A 12,931-nucleotide genomic window follows, 5' to 3' on the forward strand; every position below is an offset into this window, starting at 1 on the left:
ACTCACTCACTCACTCACTCACTCACTCACTCACTCACTCACTCACTAACCACTCCCACACTCACTCACTCACCACTCACCACTCACTGACTCACTCACCCCTCACTCACTCATCACTCACTCACTCACTCACCACTCACGCACGCACGCACGCACGCCCGCGCGCACGCACGCACGCACGCACTCACTCACTCACTCAGTCACTCACGCACTCACGCACGCACTCACTCGCCCTATAAATTTATCATAATTGTCAGTTTTGTTTGTGTCAGTAGTTATATAATTTAAAAAAAATGATAAATCAAAATTATATTTCTATATAGTGCGCAGTGCAATGAACTTAATATTATCAGCAGTTCCAAATTTGAATGATTTTTGCGTCATTTCGATATATCCATAGTCAATACCGCAGTAATCACTGAACTCGAATGGCAATTCTCGCTCTCAAAACGGTTCGACCCGATTTGTACGATAATCGTATGAACTTGAAAAAATGTCATACGAGGTCGTGTTTAGACAAGTCGAAAACTCGTAAGCAAGAATCTCCTTACTACATATTTCTCCGTGTAAACAGTCGAGGAGGCGATTAAGTTGCTTACGAGTCTCGTATGACATAATCGTAGGCGAGATTTTAGTTCTTGCCTGAATGTAAACATTATGATACGATAATCTTATGGCGATTATTGCTTACGAGAATCGCCTACGAGTTTTCGTCTCGAAGCGTGCGAGAAACTCTCCCCATCTAAATGGGCCTTAAGTGAGGCAAATTGAAGCGCTCACAATGGGCCTAGACGAGCGGGCGGGCCGTCAGTGCTCAAGGTCAACTTGCACCGCGAACAGCTCAAGAATTTTAGCTAAAAATGACGAAATGTGCGGTAAATGAGTGTAAAAATACGTCACACAAACATAAAATAGATACTAACATCACATTCCACAAGGAAGTAACGCGTTTCAACTTGTATTTTTATATAAATATTCACTAAAACCGAAAATTAACCTACTACTAAAACTAGCCTACATGAATTTGATTTTTGCCTCACTTGTGACAGTTCATTTGATATGAAACTATCATTCCATGCGTTATTATTCTAAGTGTAGACCATACAAATATTTCTCCCCGCCCAGGAATCGAACCCGGGACCTCTACGTGGCAGACCAGCATAATAACCGTTCGGACATGGACGCAGTTAAAAATATTATAGACCAAATGTAGAGTAAAACATGGGGAAAGTTCGACGTACTATATTATACGAGTACGAGTGACATAGTTTGGGTGTAATTTGTGGTTGTTTATGTGTGTGTCCATGGCACCCGTGATACAGGGATTCCCTAGGGCGGGGCTATGAGTGTGTGGCTCAAAAAATATATTTTTCGTTTCCTTTGTCCGCTGTCTTATCTTGGCTTTATTAAAGGATCATGAGAAGACATAACACGTAACAACATGTGACATCAAAGTCGAAAATAATTGAGAAAAATAATTATCTTCAAACAACTGAATTCCGTACATCGAGTACTTGGACTGCAACAACATGTGATACGACATGGAATTACGTATAGGACCATGTTTACGGTTACCATGGCCAGGGGGTATAGTCTCGTTCTCCGTCCAACATCCGTCCGAAACGTAATACCGTATAAATTTAAAATAAAAATAAATAATTCAATAAAAATTTAAAATACAGCGAATAGCGACATCTCTCGACTATAAAGGTACTAACTGGGTGATAAATCCTTCATAGATTTCTCATAGATGTCTCTGCGACTAAAAAATACACAACAATATACAAACCAAATACAAAGACACGACCCAAGCACATAGAAAAATTCGTGAGGTCCGCTGGTTCGTTCCGTGCTTATGTAGTTGGTATAGCGTCTAGCACGGTAAGCTAGAAGACGTCGATTCGAATCCGGCCGGATCGAAGGAATTTTTTCTGAGTGTTCGATCTTTGTATTAATAATTATAACAAACTAGTGGAGTAATTTCACAAAAAATAATTGAATATCATTCAATAAAAATTTAAAATACCGGATAAAGTTAAAAGGCTACGTCAAGTATGAAGCTTCATTTGCATCATGCTTATTTAATTTGGTTGAGTATTACTTATTTGAATATCTCCACATGAAGCTATTTAGAAACGTTCGCCAAACTCTATATTGGAGATAACGACTACAAAGGTGTGGCCAAAATCAATTACCTAGGCTGCACTATAACAGATACCAACTCCAGGAAAGAGGATATAGGCATCCGCATCCAGAACACCCTACGGCGTAGTGCAGCTCTACACAAAGTGTTGGTGTCCAAACTTCTGAGCCGTCAAACCAACATTCGGATTTACAAGACCATCATAAGCCTTGCTTTCGTACGGTTATGAGGCTTGGACAATTACACTTAAAGAAGAAAACAAACTCCTGGTGGCTGAGAGAAAAGTTCTCAGGAAAATATTAGGGTAAATCCAACGGGAGAATGGTAGCTGGAGAGTCCGCACTAACGCTGAAATAGAAGAGCTCGTCGTCCAGCCAAACATCATCGGCGAATCCAAAGCGCACGGACTTCGCTGGCTCGGCCATTTAGAAAGGATGGAAGAGGATCGGAACCTGAAGAGAGCCTATCTAGGTCGACCTACTGGACGAAGACCGGTTGGTCGTTACAGGTATCGCTGGAGCGACGCCGTGGAGGCGGACCTGCGAGAACTATATACAAACCATCAACTGGTGACAAAATGACATAATGTTGCTTCTGAGGCCGGGACATATTTTGGATCGCTGAGCCAGCGGAGTAAAGTAAGTAAAGTAATAGTTAGCCAATATAGGCCCACCACTGGGCACAGGCCCTCTCTCACCATGAGAGGACTAGGGCTGTAATTCCTACGCAGGCCCGATGCGGATTGGAAATTCCACATTCATCATTAAATTGCCTTGCAAAAGTATGCAAGTTTCCTCACAATGTTTTACGTCACCGAAAAGCTCATGGTAAATTTCGCACATAAATTCCGAAAAACTTCGAAGGTCCGGATTCAGACTCATGTTTGAGTGTCGGTAAGTCAAACCATTAGGGTACCACGGCTTAAAAGTAAACGAAAGCGTGGTCATTTTATTTTTATGTTACTAAGAACCGAGACGAGCAAGTTGTGTGTCCGACGGTAAGTGACACACCTGTCAATGACAGTCGCAATGCCATTCAGAGCTTTAAATCGCCAAGATCTGAAAGGCACTGCCCGTCACCATGAGACAGAAGTTCAGAAGTCCCGTATGCCTGTAATTTTACCAGCACTCTTACCCTTCAAAACTGCTTGGCGGTAGAAATAAATTAGGTGGCAGTACTTCCATGGACGAACTCTTCCACAAGGAGCTGTACCGCTACGAAAATAATAAAAGATAATATCAATAAAAGTGGTAACCCTGAAAATTCTTTTTCGAATTAAATTCTGCGGCTTCGAGATTCAAACAATTGGTATAATTTGGCTGAATTAGGAAATTTTCGCTCTCAGTTTTCACTTAAAATTGTGAGATTTCTTTTAAAATATGATCTCTTTACAACCAAAATATAATACAGCATTTAACTTAAATTAATTATTTCAAAATCTCTTTAATGTATATTCAGGAAGCGTCAAAAAAGATATTCAAGTAACGCATTTTGGAGATTAAGAATATATTTATATATTTGATATTTCTTAATTATTAAAATTAGTCTAAAGTGTGATTTTTAAACTGAGACAGTATGGCAAAATCCGAAGTCATAGGAGATACCGGTAAACCAAAGAGTATTGCTTATATGGTAAATTATCTTAGGAAGCAATAGGTCTTTTTTGTGAAAACAATTTTGACATTATAAATTTTTTGGTCAAGTGTGATTTGTCCATAGAAATGGATAATATTGACATTTTTTTAATGTTAATCGACTCCATTTCAGGTAATTTTATTAAATTTGACCAACTTCGGCTGTCCCGATTATTTTCTTCGGATACAATGAAATTATTCTTACAAGAAACTTAATCAATCAGCCTAAAAAAAATTCTCAATAATATAAGAATGCGGAGAAGAGACAATGGAATCCTAAAGATAATAGCTAATAGAATGGACTCGGCTATCCTTAACAAGTCCACTTTCTTGCATGTAGAAGAATAGTTAGATTGCTTCATTTTCAATATACTAAAACAATTTTAAGTATTTCTGTTACTAACGCCCTATGGGTTAATTGATCTGAAAACAAAAGATTTTTATTTTTATTTATTCACTTAGAGCGGTTACACACTGCGACTTTTAGCAGCGATGCAAACGCGATGCAAACGCGATGCAGTTGCTCATCGTCTACCTTTACACACGCGATGCAAACGCAATGCAAACGCGATACAAACGTTTTAAATTAATTAACTAATTTATTTATTTAATTAATAACATTGACTTACAAATAAATGGACGACGGGTCTAATACAAAAACCACGAAAAAAATGTCCCAAGTCAACCTATTTAAACGTAGTGACATGTAAAGGAATATGAAAAAGCTAAAACGTTGAATTTAAATTGTAATGTCATGGCAGTACTGTCTAATTTTGCTTGCTTCGCTGTCAGTCGAACAAACGAAGACTAAAGCGTGAATGACGATCTGTATACGATTTTAACGCTCTATAAGTTCGGACACTTTTTAGCGCGGACCCGACGTCCATACAATTGTAAATCAATGATTAATGTGTAATGTAATGTAATGGCAGGTTTCACGAACGCGCTTTTGCATCGCTGCTGAAAATCGCCTTGTATTACCACTCTTATATAGACAACTCACACTTGACCATGTCAAAATTGTTTTCAGGTAAAAATACCTAAGAGAGTTTCACTATATCTCCTTCGAAATTTCCAAACTGTCACAGGTAAGTCGACAGTACCTCAGCACGAATGCAAATTTTTCCCGTACTAATACGGTTCAATTTGCTTGGCTCGAACGACAGGGACACTGGGTTTATTTTAGAATTTATTATGTATTTTATATTTTTATATATTTTATTTGTGTATCGTATACTGTACGTGTTCTATTAGTTCAGTTGATATAAAAAAAATGGTATATGTATAGTGCTTATGGAATACAGCGGTTTTCTTGTAAAATTTCGAGGTAAGCTTGTGTTTTTTTTTCTATCGTGAAAATTTATAGGAATTGTGTTTTTATACCGCATATATATCCTCAATTTAACTAAATATTTTTTCCAAACGAATTGATTTAACACTTTCACTATTATGAGGAATGAACCTTAGCCATGTACTACATGTACATTATCGAGTTCTTATGTTGTCGCAATTGTTACACATATTCAAAATCAACTGGCTCATCAACCGTAACCATGGGAGTAAAGATGGATCGTCCAGACCCGAAACGTTTATTTACTTGAAAACAAAAAAACAAAAGCGATTTGGATCCGAAAGCTTCATTTCCTACATATTGTTAACTAAATATATTAATTTATATGCCCACCTGGTGGTAAGCGACACGCCTGTCCATAACAGTTGCAGCGCCACTCAGTACTTTAAATTACAAAGATCTGAAGAACACTGGCACTGAAATTGACAAGTCCCATGTGCCTATAATTGCAATAGAACCCCTTCAAATCCGAAACGCAGCAATGCTTACATTGGCGGCAGAAATTTATAAAGTGCACATAGAAAAATTCGTAGGCGCGCTGATTCGTTTCGTGGCTTAGTTAGCATAGCGTCTATCACGGTTTGCTAGAAAACGCTGGTTCGAGTCCAACCGGATCGAAGGAATTTTTTCTAAGTGTCTTTATCTTTGTATTATTAATTATAACAAAACTACGGGCTCATTCAGAGAGCAGGCGCGGGCGCTGCGGCGGGTGAGGGCGCGCGGGTCTTGGCGTCTTTCCATTCATAGTGCCGAAGCGGTTACGAGCGGGTAGATCCAAAAGTCGAAATCGCAAACAGACGCTAGACGCTAGACCAAGCACTCTGAAGGTACGGGCGGACCGAGCCAATAGATCTACCCGCGCCTGCGCCCGCCTCGAGGAAGGCACTACCGGCGCGCGTGGCCACTGTGAACGCTAGGAGCGTCTACGTACATTTGATTTTCACACACCCGCGTCCGCCGCCACCCTGAGTAAGGCCATTAAGATATTGTTTAGCTTTGTAGAAGCTTTGCTATGATAGATGTGTACAAATAGCTATTTACAAAGTGCAACCACTACAGTTTCTTATTCGTTCTTCTCGGGGGAATCTGCCTTACGAATTAGCGGCAGTGTCCAACAATTCGACAGGGTCGATAAAATTATCATCGAAGATTCTCCAAAGTAAAGCTTCAACTTAATGTTCATCCTTCAACCTCGTTAAGCACTAAAACTAAGTTAGAACTAAGTTAGTGCACTGGACATGCACTTTAGATAATACCACTTAAGTGTTTTGAGTTGGGGTCACCGCTGGTTACTAAATTCAATTACTTAGTGTTGCTTAGTTGTTAGTTGTTAATTACAAAACATCCTGTTTATACGTGACATTGTCGATATGTTTACTTAACACGGTTTACATCATCATCATCAACAACCCATTTATACGTTATAATTTTTTGGTACTCATCTCTTCCAGACAACCTTTGAAGTAGATGAGAACTCAATAAAAGGGAGACGTACCGTAGACGGACGTAGGGAGACGTAGACGCGAGAAGTAAAAATTTAAATACAATGTTAAAAACGTACATTATGATATTTTTAAATAATAAATGACTATAATATAATATACCTGCACATATATTTATTTACATATATAAGTATTAAGACATGAATGCATAATTATTTTAGTAAGGCAACATCTGTCGATGGCATTCGTCCATTCAAATGCCATTAGTGTTGGAATGAATGAATGCCATCACTGGAATTTCACTCCTTTGAGACTTAACTGCTCAAGTTGCAATCAACTATATTTCAGCGCAATAATAAATGTTTTCATAATTGCAATATAATCTCAATGCATATTATAAAGACGAGATGTTTCAAAAAAATTTGCATAGGTACTTGGGGCCGTGTATATAGTTAAAATTAGTTTATCTACACAAATATTTTAAAAACCCTCTATGATGTGTTCAAAACCCGCAAATTACGACCAGCACAAAGATAAACTGTTTTGCTAGAACAAATTTCTTATCTGTGAAAATGTTATTATTGCTTCTTATTTAACATTCAATTCGATGTTATTATTATATTCAATATCGAACATCTCTGAAAAACAAAACAATTTGATTCGTCCTCAATTCTAATATCAGTCGAGATGAAGTTTTTATTCAAAATGTAATGTCAATAGCAAACAATTTTGACAAATTTCACATGTTACTTGATATCGAACGATATGATAATTGGGGCCGACTCTAGTTTGTCTATGAATTAAATAAAAACTACGGTTGTGTGCTTAGACTATGGAAACCAAAGGACATGTTATATTGACATATATAAATCAGATGTTATATGTATATGATGCATTTAGACCTTAGACTATGGAAACTAAAGGACATGTTACGTTGACGTATATAAATCAGACGTTATATGTATATGATGCATTTCGATGTTCAAAACATAAACATGTTATTGTCTTTATTTAACTATTGCGTGCCGTCTTAATCCAAAAGATTACATTGGTCTGTGTCAAACACGGGAATCGAAAATACGTAACGTCATCTTAAATCCCAACTGTGTCCATTTCCCAGTACATGAGGTACATGATACGGTTGTCAAAGGGAAGTACATGAAATGCCAAAACAAATGTTTTTCCAACTGTTTTATTGAATTCGCATGTATTGTAATAAAATAGACAATAACATTGACAGTAAGAACAATTAACTTTTAATAAAAATTTGTTGTTGCAGCATTACGGGATGTGGCATTAGAAAAGCTAAAATCGACCGAATGTAACATTGTACAGGCACGTATTATTTTTCTGTCTATAAGTCACACAAAAACCCAAATATCTCATGTAATTAGACATATTTAAGTAGTTTGTTCGTAAATCTTGCCAAATTTTGCGTTGGTTTCTTCAGATTGCCTGTTTGTTTGTAAATTTTGATGATTGTTGTTAACGATTATTTTGAGATAGTGTTGTTCTTGGAAGTGTACATATTATCGATATTCTGTTATTAAAATAATTCACTACGAGGTTTTTATTATTATTATTTTTAATATTTCAAGTTTACCTACAAATCCAAAAAGAAATAAGAATGGTTGGAAATCATAGGAGTGCCGAATATAAACATTGAACCAAAGACCATCTTCATTTATTCGCTTCATTTTGAAATGCAATTCCATCATTAGGTTTATTGGTAAATAATTTTATATTTAATTTAGAATAAACAAGACTCATTTACTAGACATTCTCAAGTTCCTGAAAACAAAATTATCCACTCGTTTCCGATTTTTTCCCACTGACAACTCTAACTACTAAAAATTCTTATTTTATAAAGCCAGCAATACAATGACTATATTGGTCTAACGTTGCCCGGTGAACGCCAGTACCAACGCATAGACAGCCTATTTGCTTTGCCATCGTTCGGTGTCACTCGCATAGCTGATCGAGTGAAGGCTAACGTATACAGAGCTCGTTTGACGTAGCTTGTCACAACTCGCAGTTGCTTGTGACTACTTGTCTCACTTCGGAGAAGTGTCGTTTTTCTGCACAAATCAAAGGGCTCGGCCAATAGTAGTCAATTGACATTGTATAATCAGACATTTGCATACTATTCAATATATGCGAAACATGTTTATACTATCACTGTCTCTTGTTACATCTCCTGTTGTACCATGTTTTAAGCACATAAGCGTATGATAATAATTTTATTATTGATAAAATTACTACTTTCATCTATTTCCAAAATTAAATGGAAGCATTAAATATTCACTTAAATCAGTCACTGATATTAATTATCTACCAATGCATAAATACAAAAAGCTTACACTATTTGGAAACTGTTTAAAAATTTCTCTATAAAAATATGAATCTTGAGGTTGGAAATGTATAGGAGATCTCCAGATTTATATTTCAAAGTTTCCTCTTTTTTTATATACTCTCAAATCACAGTTTTCTGTGCAAATTCACTTTTCGCAATTTTTGAGTATTTATAAACGCAAAACAATAAATTCAAAATTTCATGTGACATTCCCGGATATTCCCAAATGGAATATTGATCTACTTCAATTAAATGTTGAATAGACGGTAAAAGGCCGGACGGTTTGACATTGGTTCCTTGGCGGAAAGGTCGTTGTCTTCTGTGGGACGCAACACGCGTAAGTACTTTTGCTGCGTCCCACATAAGACAAACTTCGCAGATGGCGGGTTCCGCGGCGGAAAGTGCCGCGAAACTAAAACACGCGAAATATTCTGCCTTGGAGCCTGTGTACGACTTTGTACCGGTCGCGGTCGAGACGGCGGGGCCTTGGGGTTCGGAAGCTCGGGACCTATTTAAAGAGTTGGGTCGCCGACTCAGAGACAGGGGCTGCGATCACCGCTCTGGGTCGTGGTTGGTTCAGCAGGTGTCCATTGCTGTCCAGCGAGGCAATGCTGCCAGTATAATGGGAACTTTTGCCCCGGGCACGATACAGGGCGGGACTTCTTTTTAAATTAAGTATATTTCACGTGAATCTCACTTTTTTTGTATTAGATTACCTATTGACGAAGCCTTGTGCTGATCTTTAGGTTATACATTTTATTATTGTTCATAAATGCATTTTGTAAATTTTGGAATAAATGAATTTGAGCTTTGATTAAATGTTTGCATGTCGATAATGACTTATCAATAGATTAAGGTACGACACTAAAGAAATCCGCCATTTGTTCGTTCAATTCAATGAATTCAATTTTGTTTAAGTATGCATGTTCATTCCGTAGTTAGGGCAGCTCCTTTCTTTTATTTTTTTTCCATCCCTAAGATTTAGACTCTGAAAACATAAACATTTTATTGTCTATTAACTACTGCGTGCCGTCGTAAGCCAAAGGAGATAGCACTACAATGATTTATGTCAAACACGGGAATCGAAAATACGTAACATCATCTTAAATGCCAACTGTCCTCATTTTACCATTTTTGGAGTACCCTTTGACATCCGTATCCGGTTGTCAAAGGGAAGTACATGAGATGTCAAAACCAATGTTTGGCCTAATGTTTTATTGAATTATTCGCATGAATTGTAAAAAATTTGGACAAAAATATTGACAGTGAGAACAATTAAGTATTGATTAAAATGCGTCATTATGGGTACGGCAGTAGAAAAGGTTGAAATCAACCGAATGTTACATTACACCCGCATGTGTTATTTTTTTATCTATAAATCATACAATAGCCCAAATATCTCTTGTAATTAGACTCATTTTGCTTTGGTTTCTTTAGATTGCCTGTTTGTTAGTATATTTTGAAGATTGTTGAAAAGATGTTGATTATTTTGTGATAGTGTTGTTCTTGTAATCAGATATATTGTCGATATTCTGTTATTAAAACAATTCACTATGAGGTTTTTATTTTTTCATTATTATTATTTTTATTTTTAAAGTTTACCCACAAATGAAAAAAAGAAAGAATGGTTGGAAATTATAGGATTGACGAACATAAACATTGGATCAAATATCACCTTCGTTCGCTCCATTTTGAAAAGTCAAATTTTAATAGAACTTTCAATGTAACTATATTACATGATAATGCAATTTCATCGTCGTATTTGTTGGTAAATAATTTTATATTTAATTTTGAGTAAACAAGAGACATTGCTAGGCTTTCTCAGTTCCTTAAAGGATGACTCGTTTCCGATTTTCCCCACTGACAACTCTAACATTATATAACAAGTATTAGATGCACTGACATAATAATTATAGGCGCCCAATAATAAATAGCAGCAGCTGCAGTAACTTGAATGTCATCCATATAGTTTCAATGTAAATGATAACTGACAGCGACTAACGTGTGAACAGCTACACAAAAATCACCTACAATGGCAGACAGCAGAACTAGCTGCATTTCAATTTGCTGCGCTCGCGTTGGCCTAGCCTCGACCAGTATGTATTGCAAGAATACTTGTTTACTCTACAGCCAAAGTACAGCCATATACTTCTAGAATTTTAATTGAAGTGTAGAATATACAGACAACAAATTCAAAATCTCATATCTATCATCCCGGGTATTCCCATATGACAATGAATATTGTTCTACTTTAATTAAACATTTTAATCATACTTTGATTACAGTAAGCTATACAAATTACAAACATAACAAAAAAACAGTTTCAACATTCAAGCCATACATTTGCACGTCGATATTGACTTATCGATGATTATGGTACAACACAAAGAAATCCGTCATTTGCGGTGGACGTTTTTAGTTTTGTAGGGACGTTTATTCCCTAGATAGTGCAGCTCCTTTCCTTTATTTTTAACCGACTTCAAAAAAGGAGGAGGTTCTCAATTCGACTATGTTTTTTGTTTTTTTTTTTGTATGTATGTATGTTACGCGATAACTCCGGTATTTGTGAACCGATTTTCATGATTCTTTTTTTGTTGGAAAAGGGGTACTTCCATACTGGTCCCATTTTATTTTGAAGAAAATCATCCACCTCTAAGGGTGGCTGTTCACGCATGAAGATTCTTTTTATAAATAGCGCCTAAATTTTACTAAAGAGCAATTATTTTAGTAGTTGATTTTGCTATTTCTCCAATTCAAGGCGTTTTTCTCTACATATACTTTGAGTAGTGAGAACCGATTTTTAATATCTCCAGTGTCAAGTCCTGTATAGTGGCTAATTTAAGGATATTTCAATAAAACTTAGCAAATAGACGTAATTCCACGTACTTTTAAGGTCGGTTTTTTTAGTACTCTGTACTGAGATTATATTATTTTCCATCCTCCAAGGTTCTGTGACATGCGTGAGAAAAACATTTACTTGCTGCCATTTTGCCAGTCGTGACATGCGGTTCCTGAACACATCACAGATAACTTATAATATGTGTGTAGATAAAGCAGTGTATACATAATTAGGCATTCGAGCACTCGTGAGATGTTTTTATGAAACGAGCCGACAGGCGAGTAGTAGCAGACCCACACTCGTATTTTAATCCCTTTCAGTATGTAACAGTCACATAAACTATTATTAGGTCACTTTACTTCAGTTAGCGGACGGCAGCACGCTGGCCCAATGTTGGGACTTCACACGTTTTCTGAAGGATATTTTCCTTGATCGAAAAGCTCACGGTGAATTTCAAATTAAATTTCACAAAGGCTTTGTACCCACGCGTTACATCGGCTTATCTAAGGGATAAGTACTGGAAAACACATGACAATAGTGCTTGGAAACCATTTTACTCGTTTTTTACACAAAACAGCTCGACAAGACACCTTTTATTTTCCCGCCCAAAATCTTAACGCTTGCCAAACCATGGCAAGGGCGCGCAAGCACAAACGTGTGGATGGTGTGTTTGGATTTGCTTGCTCGAGCTTGCATGTGTCGCCGATCCGTTCAAGTGTCAGTTTTTATGCACAAAACAAAGGCAGCTTGCATCAAGCGTTTGCCATATATCCACACGTTTGTGCTAGTTATTATTATAGTATAGTTTCAGAACTGTCGGCAGATATATGTTTCGTTTCTGCTACGTCGGGTTGATGGATATGGCCTACAATGTGTAAAAAAAGATGACGCTGTACGGTCTTTATAGACATGGCTGTAAGGTTTAAACCTTTGCCTTATCCTTAGCGGATTTTTTTTTAAACATCTATTATAATCTAGGAGTGACAGCTTTCCGTGGTTATAAATTTGGGATATAGGTGAATTGTCAAATGAGACTATTTTATTCTTTCTGGAGTGCTATCCAGCAGAACCCTGCATATGAAATCCGAAGCATAAAAACCTTAAAGACAGAAAAGTGGCAAATGCTTAATTTATTAATACAGGTTATTCACCCAATGCAATAGACCAGC

Source organism: Hyposmocoma kahamanoa, unplaced genomic scaffold, assembly GCF_003589595.1.
Source record: "Hyposmocoma kahamanoa isolate Upper Pololo Valley unplaced genomic scaffold, ASM358959v1 100093, whole genome shotgun sequence".
Taxonomy (NCBI): Eukaryota; Metazoa; Arthropoda; class Insecta; order Lepidoptera; family Cosmopterigidae; genus Hyposmocoma; species Hyposmocoma kahamanoa.